The sequence below is a fragment of the Lethenteron reissneri genome, chromosome 25 (genome assembly GCF_015708825.2).
Source record: "Lethenteron reissneri isolate LAM-NWPU_2019-01 chromosome 25, ASM1570882v1, whole genome shotgun sequence".
NCBI classification, from domain to species: domain Eukaryota; kingdom Metazoa; phylum Chordata; class Hyperoartia; order Petromyzontiformes; family Petromyzontidae; genus Lethenteron; species Lethenteron reissneri.
In genome coordinates, this window is record NC_083803.1 from 1,231,564 (window position 1) to 1,250,694 (window position 19,131).

The 19,131-nt window shown below is 45.5% G+C and overlaps 1 protein-coding gene across 8 annotated transcripts in view; it reads left to right on the plus strand.

Annotated features, from left to right (window-relative positions):
• LOC133346974 (F-box only protein 34-like) overlaps positions 1-19,131 on the plus strand; it is a 51,869-nt gene that overhangs the window by 12,181 nt on the left and 20,557 nt on the right. For 2 of the 8 annotated variants that reach the window (XM_061558829.1, XM_061558834.1), the window contains exons 1-2: positions 9,705-9,835; positions 10,438-10,617. The exons of 2 other annotated variants lie outside the window; for them this stretch is intronic. The gene's annotated coding sequence lies outside the window, so the exon portion shown is untranslated. Of the gene's footprint in view, positions 1-9,384; positions 9,509-9,704; positions 9,836-10,437; positions 10,618-11,012; positions 11,029-19,131 lie in introns of those variants that run through there. 4 more of the 8 variants (XM_061558832.1, XM_061558830.1, XM_061558835.1 and 1 more) reach the window with 4 other exon arrangements.

The window sequence follows — 19,131 nt, forward strand, 5'->3', positions numbered from 1 at the left end:
TCGTTTCCGAAACTCAGTTTAGAGATTTTACTTATTTGATCTCGAGCAGTGCGTGCTGCTGTCGAGTTGTGTGAATGCGTGAGTGATGTGGGAGATGGTGAGCGGAGCCACGTGGAGTGCCCACTGCACGTGCTCCAGGCAGCAGCGGGGACAGCTCCTATTAAGGCCAGGGATCTGTGTGCAGGGCCCCACACTTCTCGGCTTTTGTGCACGTGCTGCCCATGAGCACTCGGCTTCTATTTCAGTCCATCTCTCCGGCCATCCGCTTGCGTGCCAAACGTGCTGCTCTTTGTAAATAAGGTCTTTAAGAGGGCTGGCTCTGTGTCGGCATTGTGCTCTTTAAAAAGGCAAAGATGATGTATGCCAGCACAATATTGTACGAGTAAACACGGGTTGATGTGTCTGTGGGTGAACTTTACTGTGAGTTTTCTCATTATTTAAATGTGGTTGCCACCTTCGTAAGCAAGTTTCATTTAGATCAATGCTAATGCTGTCAGTACTCTGATATTTTATGGACATGTTCTTAGACATGATGAAATGTTACCACTTTGTTAATCCACTGCTGGATAAAGGCCTCCCCATGCTATGTCGGTCATGGTAGTTGTTTGGCCATATACTTCATCATCCTGGCCAGTACGAGTTGATAAATGGAAAGACCCAGGACATGTTCATATATCACACGTCTGATATTAGACTTGACTAGGAACTAAAACTCAGGTTACCAGATGTATAGCAAATTGTAATAACTGCTTTTGGCAGAAAATATTATTTCTACAATGCACGTAAAGTTTTTGTACTACCTGCTTGAAAATGTATTTGTGTGCTTCCCAGTTGTGTGTGCTTGTGTATTTTGTTTTAAATTTGAAGAGCACGAACAATTTTCAGAATACTAGCAAACGCAACTACGTAAAGAGCCTTATTCAACAGCACGTGCACTTATTCTTACACAAGAACTCCGTACGTAATGTTTGCGGATACGGATTCAAAGTGCAAGCGTGCAGTTCAAAGCTTCGTAAATAAAAGTATGTTTGTGATGAGACCCTGCGGTCGGTTTAAAGCAGCCCCCACTCCACTGGTGGTTGTGGGACGCGTGCCCCCCATCCCGTGCCCTCCCCTCCCCGCCCGGTGGGGCAATGCTGGCACCCACGACACTTTAGCGCCCACGTCCTAGCGACGGAAACACATGTAAACTAACACAACAGACAGCGGTAAATGGAAAATTGAGACCAGTGTTAGAAACCGGGGGGGTGAGCGGGAGTTTATCGAGGCTTTTAAAAAGCTTGCAACACTTAAGCTGCACCATCTGTGTGCTTTGGCGTGCGTCTGTTTCCCGTGTAGTCTTGAGTCATTATTTTGCTCAAATGTGGTAATTATTAGTGCTCCAGTAATTTTGAGTGGTGCCCATATTGCAGAGTGGATACCACCTCGGAATGAATTACATTTCAACGATCATATTTTGTTTTTAGATCAAGGAGGATATCAGATTGGTGGAAAATTTCAGCAATGTCATAAGCTGACCGTACGTAGCCAACCGTGCTCATCGGAGGTGCGGGGGAAGGACAACAATCTAAACACAAAGAAGTTCTAAAGAATTGAATTTTCTAATTAGATTTTAATAAATAAGAAGAGCACTCCAGACGGCCACAGAAGCACATCTGAAAGCACGCGATGCAGTGCATTTGCGCCTGAGAGAATTGGGTGTATGCAGATGATGTAGCTTTATTTGCTTGGACTTTGGGGGAGGCATTGTAGTTTTTAGATACGAGGAAATAAACTGAGGCTTCAAGGTGAACGTTCCAAAACCTAAAGATGCGCATTTGCATAAACATACAACATTTCAGTACTTCAAGGTTGACAGCATTTATTCGTGATGGGGTTCTCTGCACCTTTCTTACAGACGACAGTAGGATGTGTAATTGCACATAGACTATTTCCTAAGTTCAGATGATTGAATGCAGGTTGGGGGGGGGGGGATGAAGTCAATGTATATTGTGCTGGCAGGTGGGTGGTTTGATCTACAGTAGAACGCCTGTTATATGTAACCCTATTAGCTGAGAAGCCTATTGTTTGCTGATCTGGTCGAGCCGTTAAAGCCTATATTGTGCACGGATTGATTCTCATACGCAAAATTGGTCACTGGGCACTAATTACTACAATTGTATAACAATAATATTGTTCATCATAATATAGTACTGGATAATGAATTTACGATGATCAATTATTTTATAATGTATATTTATTTATTCTGTGAGAAAGGGAGATTACCCATTGATGGTGATGGATTAGTCAGTGATTAGAGGTAATATCTAAAACACGAGGAATAATGTGTGTAAGACGGTAGGATTTGTATTGTAGGAGAATGGTTGAAGATATAGAGACAGACTAAAGGCCCTGAAACTTGGGCCTAACACAATAGCTACAGGGAGATACAGGCTGAGTCCAGCTGGCACTTCCACCTGAAGTGTCTTTAATTCTGTCTGTGGGAGTCTCCAAGCTGAAGCTAGGAAATGTCATGGCCCTCGTCCTCCGCTTGTTTTTGGGTGGGCCAAAGGGTGAAACAGTGTTACAGGGCCCACCGCAACACCCCTCCAGTGTCGGCTGTGATTATTCATCTGAGCTGTTGACTCAAGAGACTTTGTAAGAAACCTCGAGATTACATGTGCAGACAAGCCCATTGAGGCATTGTGTTAAGGTGTGGAGAGTACTCGTGTAATATCACAATTTGTTATTTAAAGTAATAAGCGAATTTAATTTCATTCAACATCACAATCAGAATATTTATTTAGACTGGAGGAATCCGATGAGCTATAAAGCTCTTTTTCACAGATGTCCAGGAGGGGCGGGTCAGAACGTTACAACAACAAACAATACAAAAACACGATTGGAGTGCAAAGTAGAGGAAAGGTAACCAAATCACTTAAAGAATGCACAGATACAACTATATATTTTTTTTATCTTACCAGGCAAAGCCCATTGAGGTACTGGATTACCTTGTTTTTTAGAAGCGACCTGGCCACAAATGATAGTTCAACAAAGTGGCTTATCATCTGTAATGTGCACTTAGTCTTCTGGTGGCAGACTACAGAAAATGCTCTTACAATCCAGAAGCCTACGATTGGAGAAATATATTAAATTTAATAAGGTAAAGTAAAGTAATTCTAAGGAAATGTGCGTGTCCTAGTGATGGTGCAAGTGTAGGGGCATGGTAGCGGTTTCTAGGGAATACGTCATCACTCTCACTGCACCAGCCAATCAGCTGCCAGGAAGGCAACCAACATGTCATATCATGGGACCTCTTTTTGCCAGTATCAAAGTATGAAAAATATGAATAGGGTTTACCCTTTCTGGCAATAAAACAGGTGTTAAGATGTTCAAACACCAAATAGATTCATTTTGCAAGGAATCAAGTCTGCATTAACCGCACGTACTTGTGGTGAACATGCATACAAACGTGTTCTGATAATTAATATAATGGGCATTGTATTTGAAGTTGATTGGCCTACACCAGAGACAGCAGCCTTCTTTATGGCCTAGTCTCACCAGTGTCAGACCAGAGAAGGCCAAAAGGCGAACAGTACAAGGACAATGCACGTATCAGAGCATGTATAGCTCGGGGTGAGCAGCTATATCATGGGATACCTTTTTGTTGCCAGTATCAAAGTATGACAAATATTTCCAGTGAAGGTAAAACCATATTTTTCATACCATGTCACATGAGCACCACGATGTCACTCATGCAACATGGACGTCGTTGCATCAACCCTCCGTGCACTTTAGCCGGCGTGTGGCCGAGGTAAGTCCTGTAAATAGTACAGCGCACCCTCGCCAACCACGGGGGGTTTGGTTCCTGGAATAAGCCGCAGTCGACAAATCCGCAGTCGGTAAAGTACAGGGCCTATGGGAAATAGGGGGTCAGAGGTTACCACGTCCACGGTCAGACTCGTCATAGCTTAACAGAGTTGCCTGTTTATTAACTAAACACTGAGTAACATACAGTACGTTAGACAATAACACAATGAAACGCAAACATTACATTCACTTTACATACCTTGAATATGAACGATGATGATGACAATGAGATGATGGGGGAAGGGCTGGGTAGAAGGAGGAGAAGGGGCTCAGCCCACCCCACGCTTCGGGTCCTTGATTAAGGGCAAATTAACCCTTTCCTGGAATTGGAATATAAAAATAAAACTACTGTATGGGTATGGCACCTCTTTCATGGCTTCACGCATTACAATTATATCGTGCTGTGATGCAATGACGTAATACACACGAAATTTGAGTTCCTAAACACCGTGCTAATCCGTGGACACTCAAATATCCAGGCCGCGGTTGGTATATTGGTATACAAATAAACCGTGTATACATCAAACCTTGGTTGGAAAGAGGGGCGCGGGATTCCTGTATTTGTTTTAATGTGTATTTTATTATTCATGTTAAATAGTTATTAATGTACATTATTGGTGGTAACAATTTGAATATAATTATTTTTTTTTACTTTGACAATTTCGGTACAAGTGGTCCTAACCCAGCCTGAAGTTCTCTGCGTTATTGTCTCAACCCAGCTTTGGAATTGGAATTATGACAAATCTTAGCTTATATCAATTTTTTACAATTACTTTAGTCATCACAACTTAGACCTGTTGAGGTTGTCCTAGTCATGCTCCTAATTTCAGAACTTTCCAGTTGGTACTTAAGTAAAATATTTTCAGTTGTGGCCACACTTGTAGTGTGATAGTCATTAATGTAAAAGTAATCCATATTATTTTTTATTGTTGTTGGCATCTTCAACACTTTCTGGTAATAACGTGTCCATGGAATTGGTTTATATTCAGAGAATAAATGATCATGCCAGACAAGCACGGAGGCAGGACAGGGTGTTAAAGAGACAGAGGTGGTTGCTTGAGCAGACAGGTTTGTGTCTTGGTTGGTCACGCACTCGTGGAACAGAAGATGGCTTGTGGCCGTGGACAATCGGCTTCATTCGGGCCCAGCAAGGAGGTGCAGTAATCGTAACGTTACAAAAGCTGGTATGTCAGTGGCATTCGTCAATTAAATGCACAGGGAAATTCAGCAAAAATTAAACTTGTCTTGGAGCAAGTTTGGTGAAAAATACTATTTAAAATGTGTATTTTTTATAACATTACTGTAACTAGTAAGTGTATATGCTCAGCATAAGCCTGTATTTGTGTTTTTGTAATTTCCCTCGCGTGCATTTCTTTGTGCGATCGAATCGAATCCCCCATCACTGTCGAGGATGCCTTAATAGACTGGCTTCACGGCTTGTTTAGTTTGTACATTTGAACCTTATGGTGGATCCCCGGGGTCCCGAACAAACGGAAGTCAAAATCATAATTAATTAACTTATTTTGGGCGACTCTGTCCCACCGCGCACATAAACACCGCGACCCACCAGAAATCAATCCTCTCGTTCTTCACCAAGCACCCGGCGTTGCCAAAATTGCCATAGTCATACACAAAACTTTGAAATTTGATTAGCGCTTCGTGTAGAGCTAGTCGACGGGAATATATTGCCGTATCGTTCGCTTTAAACAGACATAAATGACGTCGCAACGCAGTTTATGCGAGAGCCGGGGGCTTATGGGACCCTGGGGTCCCGCCATAAGGTTCGTTTGGAGAATGCTGTTTATTATCTATACCTATTTAAATGGAATTAGATTAAGATCATCTAATATTTTTTGCATAAATCAACTGTTAAGTACCTCCCAGCTTTCCAGCTTTCTCAGGGCTGAGAAATTGGTGCAACATTATTTGTGTGTTGTCCATCTTCATTTATATTGGTAAATAAGATTTACAGCCCTTTTGTAAAGCCACTACCGCATGAGTGTCTTCCCTCACCGTACTTCACTCAACTTGCCAGTGCGGTTTGGTGAATGGGGTGGGGGCAGGACAGGTTCAGATGTCACCCTGATAACTGATGCGAGTCATGGCAGAGAATACAATTCAGGTGGCCTGGTTAATAGCACAGTGCGCTAACCACCGCACCACTTCTCTACTCCCACAATTAATTTTAGACTCGACATTCTTTTGGACACCAGTTGAAAGAAGAAATGTCTATAGGACATCCTCAAATTGCAAGATATTAACTCTTCGCACGGGCTTCAATAGTGCCAGCAGCACACCCTGCTAAACACTTCACCAGAATGGAGATACGCATGGTGTGCTCATGTTTCACTACACGGAGAATGCTGTTTATAATTACTGTAATGGCTGTTGAATCTTAGGATCTTGAGATATGGCAGCGGCTTGGGGAGTCATTCATCCAGCAGTGGATTGACCTTGGCTGATGATGATGACTGTAATGGCATTGGTGTCATATCGAAGTGGTTTAAGTTGGAGTGCTTTTTTGTAAAGCCTTGTTAAGCACAGTTGTGAGCTGGAGTCAAGATACTCTACAAATCAATAATAATTCCATGTGCTGTCTCTTCAAACACGTACTGATTATGATTGTTGGCCTTCCGCACCTCTGTTTATCACGATTGTCTACATACGGTGCGAAAAAGGTCAACACACGTACAATGCAGTGCCGTACTAAAAAACTATTTTTACATAAATTAAAAGTGTGTCATGGCTATTTGCCACGTGTGCGAACTTTGAACAGCACAAGCCTCTGCTGAACAGGCTGGTAAAACGGGCTGCTTTGTAGTGCTGTTAGTCTGTACGCTTATTGGGCAGTGCATGCTAATATAGTATAGCGCTTCATATTCAATCTGATCACCATCATCATCAGCCATGATGCGGGATGAATCACCCCTCCCACGCCATCTTCATCCCATGCAACTATGCCATCCCACAATTATTCTCACTCCTGTCTACAAGCTGATCTCATGATTCCAACTTCATGCGGGTTGTCCATGTCTTTCGCGTGTTTTACTCCTCTGGTTACCATTCTGTGACCATTATCGTCTGTCGGCCATCATTCATTCTCGCCGTGCATCCTGCCCTAGCTCACTTACCTTAATCTTTCCAATTTGTGTGTCGTTTCCCCAATCCACGTATTCCTCTTCCTGTCTCTCATTGTAATTTCAAACCTGCATCAAGCTAGCCTTCCTTACACACTTTAAAGATGTTGTTACATTTGCATTTACAAGTGTCTGTTTCTGATCCATTTGTCATAGCGGGTAATAATGCACCGATTGCAAACTTCGTCAGACATACTGGTATTTTAAGTACTGTACGAAGGCTCATTCTCTCCCTGCAAAGAGCCAACCAATCAGGCAATGCTCTGACCTCACAATGCACGTGTTTCGGCGTAGGTATTTGGCAGTCGGGTACGTTCCCATGGGTGTGTGCAGGGCTGGGATAATTTGGAAGGTTTATGTTGAATCGCAGTGTACTTTCAGCACTGGAGTGATCTCAATCCTAAAGAGTAAGTTCTCATACATTCCAAGAGGGACTTTATTCCCCTTGTCATTGAAATCTGAATTGTTTGGTATCATTTCCACGACAATGTGACCTTGGCACTGTAAAGTATGTTAACTTGTTGCGGCTACAATAAACAAAAAGTCTGGTTTACATCCATTAGTGTAGTATATGTTTAGTGTATGACCCATTTTAGTGAATTAGAATTTTGGCGGCCACTCGCCGCCGAAATTCCCAGGGCTTCTCAGCGCTTCACGCCTTTCCCGTCGCCCCCACAAATGTCCTCTCCACCAATGTCTGCAGATACTACTGACTTGTATGGAGGGTGTGTAGGTATATATGCCTACAACATACTTTTTTTTGGGGGGGGGGTCGACAATTGTTGTAAACCTGTTGGATCAACCCCCCCCCCCACATCGGGGTGGGAGGGGTGCACTTTCTATAACTTTAGATTCAGGCCTTCTGAAACGCTGGGCTTTTTTCATAGATATTCTTGTAATTTGCGCGTGCAGTTCTTTATTTCCTCCTATAACGCTGTCAGTCTATTTGAAAGAAAGTGCTCTGATATTTTTAGCGGTGCTGTAAAATGACCTAACTTGTTAATGCAACAGCACTTGCACACATTCAATGACCGTCTCTCCGCAAACCGTGCTGTCACGCGTGCGAGTGGGGTTCTAAGTGCACCTAATTAGCGACTCTGACGCCGTGCAAAGAGGCTGCCCTGTGTGTGGTGGCTTCAAATGGGTCCTGGGCGTGTGTGACGGTCGGATGCGTGACGTTGAAACTTGACGATGCATTCGAACGCGTGTTCACAGGCACGCTGCGCCGTCACTATCTGGGCTGACACGAGGGTTTGAGCCCTGCAGGAAGAGGAGTGGGTGAGTGGGTGGGTGAGTGGGGTATGGTATTGGCTCGTGACCTCCCTTCCCTCCACGTTCGCTGTTGGCAGGCAGGCGAGAGCGTGGAGCCAGCCGCTGATGTATGGCGGAGGCGCTAATTCGGTGTGATTTATTCATACTGTATGTGATAGCAGCTAAGCACCAGGGGTGTCGTCCTCCTGTGGGGTGGTGGCGATGCCCCCAGGCGCTACTGCTGGGCTCCGCAGAAAGTAACTCTTTTGTTTAAGTCACGAGTCGCCGCCTTACCCATGCAGACATCTTCCCCTATGGTTTAATTCACCGCCACAAACTCGCAAAGCGACCTCGACATGTTTTCACCGATATTATTTTTCGTTGGGACACTGTATCGTGGTAATGTAATAAACACAGCTCATTGGAGCAGTTTAATGTCGGTCTGGTGATTCATGGCATCATCCGTGCATGAACCTCGGACGTAATATCCCGTGGCGGCTGCTGACGATACGCAACGGCTTATTAAAAGTGGCATGGAGTGAGTGGGGGCGTCATTCTGGCCCAGCACTCCCTCCCCCTTGCCGAGTCGCGTGGACGTGCCACGGCTTATGGGGGGGGGGGTCCACCCGACACTGACGCTCGTGTCGCCGGTCAGCCCCTTGTCGTCTTCTTGCGCACAGCCCAAACGCAGGCGCTCGGCGTTGGCTGCCCACCACAGGTTATTATTTCTTCACCCCAACTGGTTTGGCCATTCCTCGCTCAGCCTGAGCCCGGCGGGCGCGTTAAAGCAGTGGGGACGGCGGGACAAGAGAGAGGGGCGGGGCGGGGGGGCTGGGTGCTTGGGCGCAGGCTCGGGGACTCCGCTACCCCCCCGCCCCCTCCCGAGCCTCACTGGTCCTTATAAGGGAATCGCCGCAGACAAAGCGCTCCCATTGGTTCCCGAGCGCGCCGGTGTCCGCCGGACCGAAAGGGGGGGGGGGGGGGGTTGTGGGTGGGGCCTCGCGTGCGTGGGGGCGGCGCTTGTAGCAACCGCGCGCTGGTGGGGGGGGGGGGGGACCCCAAAGTGGGAGGAGTTGGCGTCTTGTGGGGCGGGGCCTCGTGTAGGGGGCGGGGCCTCGTGCAGGGGGCGTGGTCTCGTGCAGGGGGCGGGGCGTCACGCTCGGCTGGGAGCGAGCCGAGTGAGCGGGGCCCGCGGCCCGGGGCGAGGCGCGAGGTACGTGGCTCGCGGGTGGCTCGCGGGCCGGTGGCGGCCAAGCGTGGCCTGAACGCCGGTGTGTGTCTCCCCCCACCCCACCACCACCACCACGAGAGAGAGACACGGCAGGGTGCTTGCTAGGTGCCGAGCCATTAGGCCCGTAGCGATCGGCCGCCCGCGAATGTTTACTGGTCGAGCGGCTTGCGCAATGCCTCTTGCACCCACCCACCACCCACCCGTGTAAGGTTTTTTGTTGTCTGTCATGGTTCAGGGTGGCCTGAGAGGTGTGCGGCGAGAGCTGTTGGCTGAGAGTGCACGAATGGTAGACGACAGCCCTTGTTCAGTCCACTCCCTACGCCGTGCGGGTTGCTTGACCGTCCGCACTTGACGCTGCTCCGAGCAGGTTGGTGAAGGCGGGCGGCGTGGGGGGTGCATAGACGTGGAAGCATAGAAGTACGGTACAGTACTTGATTTTACGACACTGCAATTTGTGCAGAACTACGTAGTCGCACGACGTAGCAGCCGATAACACAACAACTTGTTTGTACATGGTGGGCACCCATGTTAATACTCTACCCCGCGTAGTTTATGATAAATAACGAGATGGGACACACTCCGTGTGGTGATGCGGTCCGTGTGCGCATCGTTCTATGGGGCCGAACTGCTCATGTGGCTGCTGTGTTCGCTGAATTGCATTGCCTATCGCGGTCAGCGGCGGCGACCGGTTGTTGCACTGTCAAGTGTTGTAGATGTTGTGTTTAATGTGGCAGAATTAATTGGTTAGCGTTACAGCGCAAGTCCAACAGCAACCCATACAGCGCAAAGGGCACGCAATGGTATGTTTTGATTCCACAGCAAACAGCAAATGTGTAACATCATGAATGTCATCCATTTGTAAATTGCCTGGATGAAGACATTGCTACACCACCGTGCCCAGCCATGGGTGACGTTTGACTACTTTAACCCACTCTGGACCCTGTGTGGGTTGAATGGCGGTGAGTTCAGGACAGCTTCAGCTCGCCACTGATGGCAGCCGTGGAATGAAGCTCACGAGTGCGGTGGATAAGGAGAGGACAGCCAAGACTTGAGCTGCCCGGGCAGCAGCCGGCCCAGATAAGGTGTCCTCCCGCCTGCCCGTCACTTCAGTGATGACATTGTGTGCCCCACAACAGCGCAGGCAGAGATGTGAGTAGCATCTGACCCGGGGCAGCGCTGTCGCTTACCGCGCGTGTGCAATCGTCGCTGTTTGAAGCCGCTGCCCGGCACGACACGGAAGGAAACGATTGAGCAGAGGAGCCAAGTAAAACGCGGTAGAGTGTGGAATCGCTTGAAATGCATCGATGAAGATCGTGTCACCTGGCTGGTGGTCATGGTATGCTGGGCAGTTGTTACGTGGCGACGTCTTTGTTGTGCTGGGTGAATGCTTTTCTTTCAAACGGTCCCACCCGTTGAGCCTTATTACAGAGGACCTCTTGTTATGTGGGATGCTAACATCTGTATGCAGGCAGTGTGAAGCGAGAACAGACTGGCACACGGCACATCAAGATTACTCGTGCCTGTTAGAAACTGCGTGGAACCTGCACTTGCTGCGCACAGGTGCGAAACTTCGTGCAATACTTTTATTTAAACGAACACTGTACGTAACATAGTGTGATGCACTCCATGTACAGTCCCTTGTTAGTCCGCTGCTCAGTGAGAGCTTCCCCAAGCATTGCAGGTTGTGGGTTTTTTTTGGCCATGCTGGGTAGGTTACCACAGTTGCGCTGTGCATAGCTCTTGAATTTGGTGTGATGTTCTATTCTGACCTCCACGTGCTGTTCGAGCTTCTTCAGTAACTGCCGAAGCCCTGATAGCACGTGGAGCTTGTATTTTTTTTTACCATATTTTCAATTGCTGCTTTGCGGTTTGTGGAGAAAGGGAGCAATGATCAGAAGTACAATCTAATAATGGAACTTCCAGAGCTGCGCTCTACTCCTCACAGGCTATACATATTCTCTGAATTATAAGACCGTTCTTTCCTTATTTTAAGCAAAAGTATTGGGTGTGACATTTAAACCAGTAGGAGTCACCACATTGGTTCAACTTTATTTATACCTGGCACAAGTGTTGAGTCCAAAAAACATGTTACTAAGGTAGTGAAATATATTGAATCTTGATTTGAAGCTTTCGTGACTGCAGGAATCCATACTCTCTGTTTTTTTCGGTAAAGTCAGGTATATTTTATTTTTATACCTACGTGACTTTACCAAAAGAACCAACGAGTATGGACATATATTGAGTCACAATGGCGTTACGCCAGCTATTGAGGGAAGAGTGTAACTGTGCGTCTTAGAGCCTCTCTCTGTCACCAGAGTACGTATGGCATACGTGACAGTCTAGGTGAACCCAAGAGGGCACGTGACCTGCAGAGGATAAGGCCGGGGGCCAGAAGGGGACCCAAGTGATAGGAGATGTAAGGTCCCAGAACCTTCTGGGAAGATCCCGAAGGGGGTGCGGTCAAGGGCGGGGCGAGGCCACGCCCAGGAGGATAAAGGGGCAGTCCCGGGAGCATTCTTGGCTGTCTTCTGGAATCAACCCGCCGTACTACGCTCTTTGCTCTTCAGGCTTCGGTCGTCACATTCGACATCGTGGGTCAGGCAGTACTTTACTGACCTGACCCCTTTATATAGTGACCTTGTTGAGGTCTGGCTTCGTGGTAGTTACCACATAGTTATCCCGAGTGTTTATGTAGTTACTCTATTGGGGTGTATAATAAGCGTGTTGCCTCCAAGTTACAAGTGTCTGCCTCCATGGGACCCACTACACTAGCAGGCTGTTAATCTAAGTGACCAACTGAAAATGTAAAGAACACATTGTGTGTTTTTGAAACTGTATTTGTTTTTATGATCCGGGAAGGGATGGAGCATTGGTACCATTGCTTTGGTGGCCCCCTAATGAGTACATGTATTTTGAGTAACGTGCCATTATGGGATGCAGTGGTCCGTTTTACTGACTAAGCAAAAGTAAAAAGTTGTTAGCAGATCTTTCTTCTAAATCATCAGTTGTCCTGCTGTAACGGTTCCGCCTGATGACGGTCGCTTGTGTTGTGATCGAAACGTCGTGATTTATTTGATTTGATTTCTACCTACGTGACTTTACCGAAAGAACCAAAGAATAAGCAAAAGTAAATTAAACAAACCCTGAACCTCAGCCTGTACATTCCTGCGTAGGTAGTCAAAATATTAGTTTATGATCGCATTGTCAATTAACCGTAGTCTTAAACATAGCAAGGTGTGATATGCAAAAAGCATTTATTGTCAACATTTATTATAGATTTGAAGCTTTCGTGACTGCAAGGATTCATATTCTTAGGTTTTTTCGGTAAAGTCACGTAGGTAAAACATTAAAATTAATAAAAGTAAAATAAAATAAAAATCACGACGTTTCGGAGGCAACACAAGCTTCCGTCTTCAACATTTGTGATGGACACACCTTCACAGCATTCCATTTTTCACTGATACAAGACTTATATTTGGCAAAAGTGCATTTCATACTTGGCTAACACATCTGCCATTAATTAGCATGAACTCAATAGCACTTAGACATCCGGTTTTGTTGCTCCATGTTGTATTCGGGAAACCTTGGTAGGATTTCTTGTCATTCGGGTCTGTGCACAGTAGTGACCGGAGTCACAGAAGCCTTGTGTGTACAGTACATTGGCATGGCTGACTAGGAAACCCAAGCTGCCCACCTCGATAGGAAAAGTCATGTGTGCAGTGGTCACAAGCAGCTCGCACATGAGGGTGGGACGTTCACTGTCGAGATATCGAAATGCGAGCCTCAGAAAGGAACCGTGTGGTTCTGCGTTTGTGACCTTTATCTCATGCCTGCAGGTTGAACCTGATGACTGTTGTGCCTTTTTCACAACCTACGAGCATGGTGAAGTGGCAGAATAGAACAGGGAAGTGTTCTGTATACTGTATTGCGCGTGTCCATTATGGGCTTGATCATTTCTACCAGTGCCATAGTTTAAATTTACAATGTGGGATGTGTTTTGTACCATTAAAACGATACACACTGTAGAGATGCATGTACTACTCCACAAGCACATGGTAATTCCCACCAATCATGGATGTATTTACTGATTAAGCCAACAGTGCAAAGTCTTCCTGCTAAATGGTCATGATGACAACTAGCTGATGTCTTTTCGAGTGATGCGTTCCCACGGGCACTCAATTGCCTTGATTCCCACAGGCCGCCCAGCTCACTGATGCAGCTCCTTTGCTGAGGAGACTGTCCACTTTCAGCTTTGGCGGTGTTTCACAGGAATACTCCTGGAGTAGACCAGCATGGCTCGGGTCCTGTCCCATTGTGGGCTATCGCCTCCATCCACAGCCAGGGATAGCGATGGTATTTTATTTATTTTTAACGAGTTTCAGCTTGTGTGTCAGCTTTGGCTATTTTTGTAATTTCCACCAATGAAGCTAACCCGAGACAGGGACACCATTAACATTGTGCATCTTTTCTGCGTCGCCCTCACAACTAGTTCCGAGTTTGGCTTTACTAAAAGCGGGAAGCCCCCCTTAGTAAAGGGAGATTGTGAGTGGGTTGCGTGGTGTGGATACAGCCCATAGTAGGGCTGAACGATTTGGGGAAAATATCTAATTGCGATTTTTCTGACAGATATTGCGATTTGATTTGCAATTACATTTTTTTTAAGTCAAGCTTCAGTTCAATATTCAGTTTGTAATATATTTAACACATGTTATGGAGCATTACCACATGATACTTGCAAAATATGAACTGCTCTATATATTCTCATAATTTAAATAGAACAATCCAACATAGAACAATTGTTAAGTAAAATAAATAAAGTAAATAATATAACAAATAAAACAATTCCAATAAGAAAGTAATAGGACTTTTCAAATCGCATAAAGTGGCAGCCTTTGCGATTAGCTAATCACATTGTTTAAAATTGTGATTTCGATTTGAAATCGATTAATCGTTCAGCTCTTGCCCACAGGCTGCCAAGGGGATCCGGGCTCAGCCACTCACTAGTTCCCAAACCAACCAAGCGCTCTAGTATGTGCTCATGGGAACGCAGCGTTAGACACCACATGGGGATTTGAAAATGCATGGAAGCAAGAGGGATCAATATTGATTTTAACCAACCTGCAATGTCAGATTTTTGGAAGGATTATGTAAGCAGAACATGAAATTAACCAGCTTGTGAAATGCATCTGCTTATGCTGTACATACACAAATAAAAGTTAGGTTTAAGGCAATGTACAACAGAACATATTTTACTTGGCTCTGTTATCCTAATGCATGCTATGTATGTACAAATCATTAAAGTTATATTTTACAGGATCATTATTCCCTGATTCCAAAGCACTGCAAAAATTATTGCGCTCATAATTCACGTCTGTGTCAAGCTGCTGGAAAGCACTTTAGCTCATTTTAGCTGAATGTTGAGCATTGAACGCAAAACTGGAAAAAAAAATCGATGTGGCTCTGGCTGCAACTAGGTCCACTAATGGTCTATAAAAAAAATCAGGGTAACTGCTACAGGAATGATCTTTAAATTAGAGTTTCGTTGAAAAGGCAACTTTTGTATATAGTCCAGAGTGATTGGAGTTGTGTCCTTAATAACGCGACAACCCATTAAAATTAATTGAATTTCAAAGGTTACCCATGTCACTAGTTAGTAAAGGGCAATATTTTTTACAATGTATTTAGTGGATACACGTTATGTTTAGGGTTTTGATTTACACGATGAGAGACATGCTTATTATCTTAATTCTTCAATGTCCATGACTTTGCATGCTTTAGCAGTGCCTTCGAAAATAACTATATCCGACGCAAATCAAACCACTTTGAATTGCATTGTGGCAGGCAAGCGTGAAGACAACGAAGCTATTTCGGATGTTCGGCCACTTAGAACAACATGACAGTGTGGTTTATTTTATGCCACCTCATAAGAGAACCGTTGTCAAATTGCCAACTGGGTAATTTGTGTTGAGATGGGGAAAATGTCCAGAAGCTTTAGGACTGCTGACATGTGGCGACCAATGTGAATGCGCTCAATGTAGAGTAATAGGCTTTGATTTATTTAACCGCTTAAAATCCTTCAACGCCAATCGTGTGTCTATTTTTTCAATACAGATGTGGTTGTGTTTAATGCATTGTGTACAACCTTTCTAACATAGCGAGCTGCTGCTCCCTTTTTCCTCGATGCGGCGGTGGCGCTCGTTGTTTAATAGGCTGAATGTCTTATTAACACAGCCGCTGCTGTGGGAGCTGTCTCACATTGACATGCTTATCTCTAATCTCGAGCAATACAATGGCTTCTTCAGCACCGTAACCATGGGGTTACATTAACAGATTGACATGCTAATCTCTTGCAATACAATGGCCACTCTGCGATCTTACATTTACTTGCAAATTCCATCTCTAGCCCCGCCCACTTACCCTTGGGTTGTACCCATCTCAAACCTATATAACATTTGGCTCCAGTAGCTCTCTCGCTATATTTATTCCTGCCTCAGCAGTCTGCCTGCTGTATTTTTTCACCTGAAGACGATTGCTTGTGTTGCGATCGAAACGTCGTGATTTTTTATTTGATCATTTTTCAATTTACGTGACTTTACCGAAAGACCCATAGAGTACAAGCCTTTCTATTTCAGAAAGGTTTATTGCACAGTTTATTGTGGGAAGCCATGGTGGTGTAGTGCTTAGTTCCCTGCGCATTGAACCAGGGAACCTGAGTTAAATCCCCCTTTGACTACCTCACTGACCAGCAATGTGAATTATGATTAAACATCCCCCAGCAGTGGATGAGCAAAGGGCTGTGAATGATTGTTTAACACATATACAATCGCGACTGATTAGGAAGGCTTCTTCACTGGTTTTAACCATTTAATGTATTCTGATAACCTTGTAACCTCTGTCTATTTTAACCAGTTAAGGACACTGCTGATAATCCTAGAATGTGCCATGAAACTAAGTACATTTTAGTACATTTAGAAAATGCACACATACGGAAAGGTTATATCTTTTATAAAATGTTCCCTACATTATTAAACAAAGATATTTCTGATTGCATAGTGGAACAGCGACGAACGAGAAGTGTAAAACAACCATAATAATAAAAAACGGATTTGTGTAGGTTGGTACCTTCCTGTTTGGAAAAGCTGTTCACCCGGGCACAGAGCCCATTCCTTTGTGTTGCTGCCTGCTTTGGGGCACAAGGCTGCCCCGTACAATCACACTGGTAGCCATGTTTGAACGTACACAAGCACGGGATGAGGATATACACAGTGGCCGACGCTTTCTGTAGCCGAGTTCCCATGAGCACGTTATAGGCCACGTTCTCACAACAGCCTGCGATCTGTATCCAGACCAAGCAACCGATTTGTGTGGATTTTTCGTTTTGCTTAGGGGTCTGCCGCTGTCAGACAGACTGCACTCGGAATCAGTGAAAATGTTACAGGTTCAACACGGAAGAGACTGAGCTGTTAATGATGCCTGTAGCATAGGTTAGACTTCAAAGCCATGTTCTTATTATAAAACATTCACGAATTTGTATGTATTATATTGGGACAGCTTAAACTAACCCAAGTGTATGTTAAACGTTTAAATGCCATTGGCAAGGGGTTGAAGTGTATGGAGGGGAAGGGCTGAGCCCACAACTCGTATTGGGACAACCCATGCTGTACTGGGCCGTTCAAGGAATGCCTCGGCATGAGTTGGAAAGGCCTGAAGGAATGCAGCATGCGTCAGCTGATCCGGCCTATTACCAGTTGTAGTCAAGTGTCTGAACAATATCATCCACAGACAATTTGGCACCAAAATTTGATGCTTTTTGGGAGGTTGCCATGGGGAAGGGGAGGGCCAAAGGTGCTGCAGGCTAGTAAACTTCGATATAGTGTGTCACAACTCCTTTGGGCTTGGAGGTTTAATGGCAGCCATTAAGCAGTTTTCTTCTTTTGTACGGCTGATGTAGATGCAGAGCAACAACTACAATTTCACATTCAGGTGGTCAAGCCAGTTAACCGCATCAGGAGTAGCGGAGTGTATCATCATCGCTGTGATGTCTTTTCCGTGTTTGTGGATCGGCCATTGCGTTGTTATAGGTTGTATGGTCTGTTCTGGATGACCACAGTCGCACAACACTGGAGTTTTTCATTTTCCATTTGTGCATCAGGTATCTGTCATGGTTTCATGGTTGGTGCAGATGTGGTTTAGGGTGGACCATGAGCTTCGTGGAAGATCAAACTCGGAGTTCTTCTGCATTGGGTCTTTCACAAGATGTTTGTTTGCAAGTTATTTTGAACTTCACTCAACTCCCCAAGCTTCACTGCTGTTGAACTTGCATTGTTGAAGGTTAAGTCATGGGTCCAAAAAGGTTTTGCGTCACTTCAAGTAATGCCGGGGGACATTTTTAAGGTCCTGACGAATTGGAAGACAACTGTTTTCCTTGATTCGCAGGAGTTCCCAGAGGGTTGCAGCATTTTGGCAGATGGGTGGGCGAGAGATTTGTAACAGCATGGCCAGCCAGGGTGTTGGGGTCGACTTGAGGATTCCAGTGATACAACCCATTGCATTGTTCAGTTAGACATCAACAAGCCAAGTGTGACCTTGGCCCATACTGGTGCACACTACTCAATTCCAGAGTACACAAGGGCAATTGTTGATGTCTGTAACACTGGTGCTGATTGCTGCTCCCCAGCTTGTGCTTGCCAGTGTCTGGATCAGGTTGATCCCTTGTTTTGTTTTGGTCTTGGCAGCTACCTTTTTCAGATGGTCACTCCAGGATATGTTGGAGTGGAGTCCTGTCGCACAGTGTTGCCGCAGAAAATCGCTTTCAGAGTGTGCTTGGGTGCTCCTATTATCAAAATGAGATGCAGTAACTGTTGTTTTGTGGGGATTTGGCTTGAGCCTCAATTTCTGGAAATATTCCTCCATCGTGTTTATGTCTTGGTTCAGAGTGGATTCGATGTTAGTGGCTGCTTGTGTTGCTTGGAAAGATCATCTGCAAATACCAATTTGCGTAACCTGGTGGGTGGCATGTCGCTCATATAGACATTGACGAGCATTGGCACGAGTACTGAACTTTGTGGCAATCCATTATTGAACCGGGGTGAGCTGGATTTGTTGCCAATATACACACGCAGTCACCTATTGCTTAGCATCGTTTCAGGTGTATTGTTTGAGGCAGGCAATGATCCCTGTGAACTTATCAAGCCCTTAATCCAGACTATGTCGTCGTCCGATGAAAAATCATCAAAGGCTTGCGCCGGTCTTGGATTTATTCTGAAATCTGACCTCGGTGTGTGTCGCAAGGCCCAAAATTTGATCGAAGCAGCTGCGTCCAGGCCGAAATCCCACTTGTTCTTCAGGGATTACTGACTCAACGAGGAAGCTGACTCTCCAGAGGATGATGTTTTCCTGAAGTTTATAGACCGTGCACAGGAATGGTATCGACCTATAGCTTACCAGGTCTTCAGTTTGCTTGCCTGGTTTGAGTATGGCAATGACCATCGCCTCCCGCCATGCTTTTGGGATTTCTTGCTTTTTGTGTACAGGTTTGCCAGCCATTGGAGTCCCCGAGGGCCTAAGTGATGGAGGAATTCTGGGGGGGGATACCATCTCTGCCGGCAGCCTTTTCTTTCTTCATTGCATCCAGACCCTTCCTCACTCCCTCTGTGCTGTTGG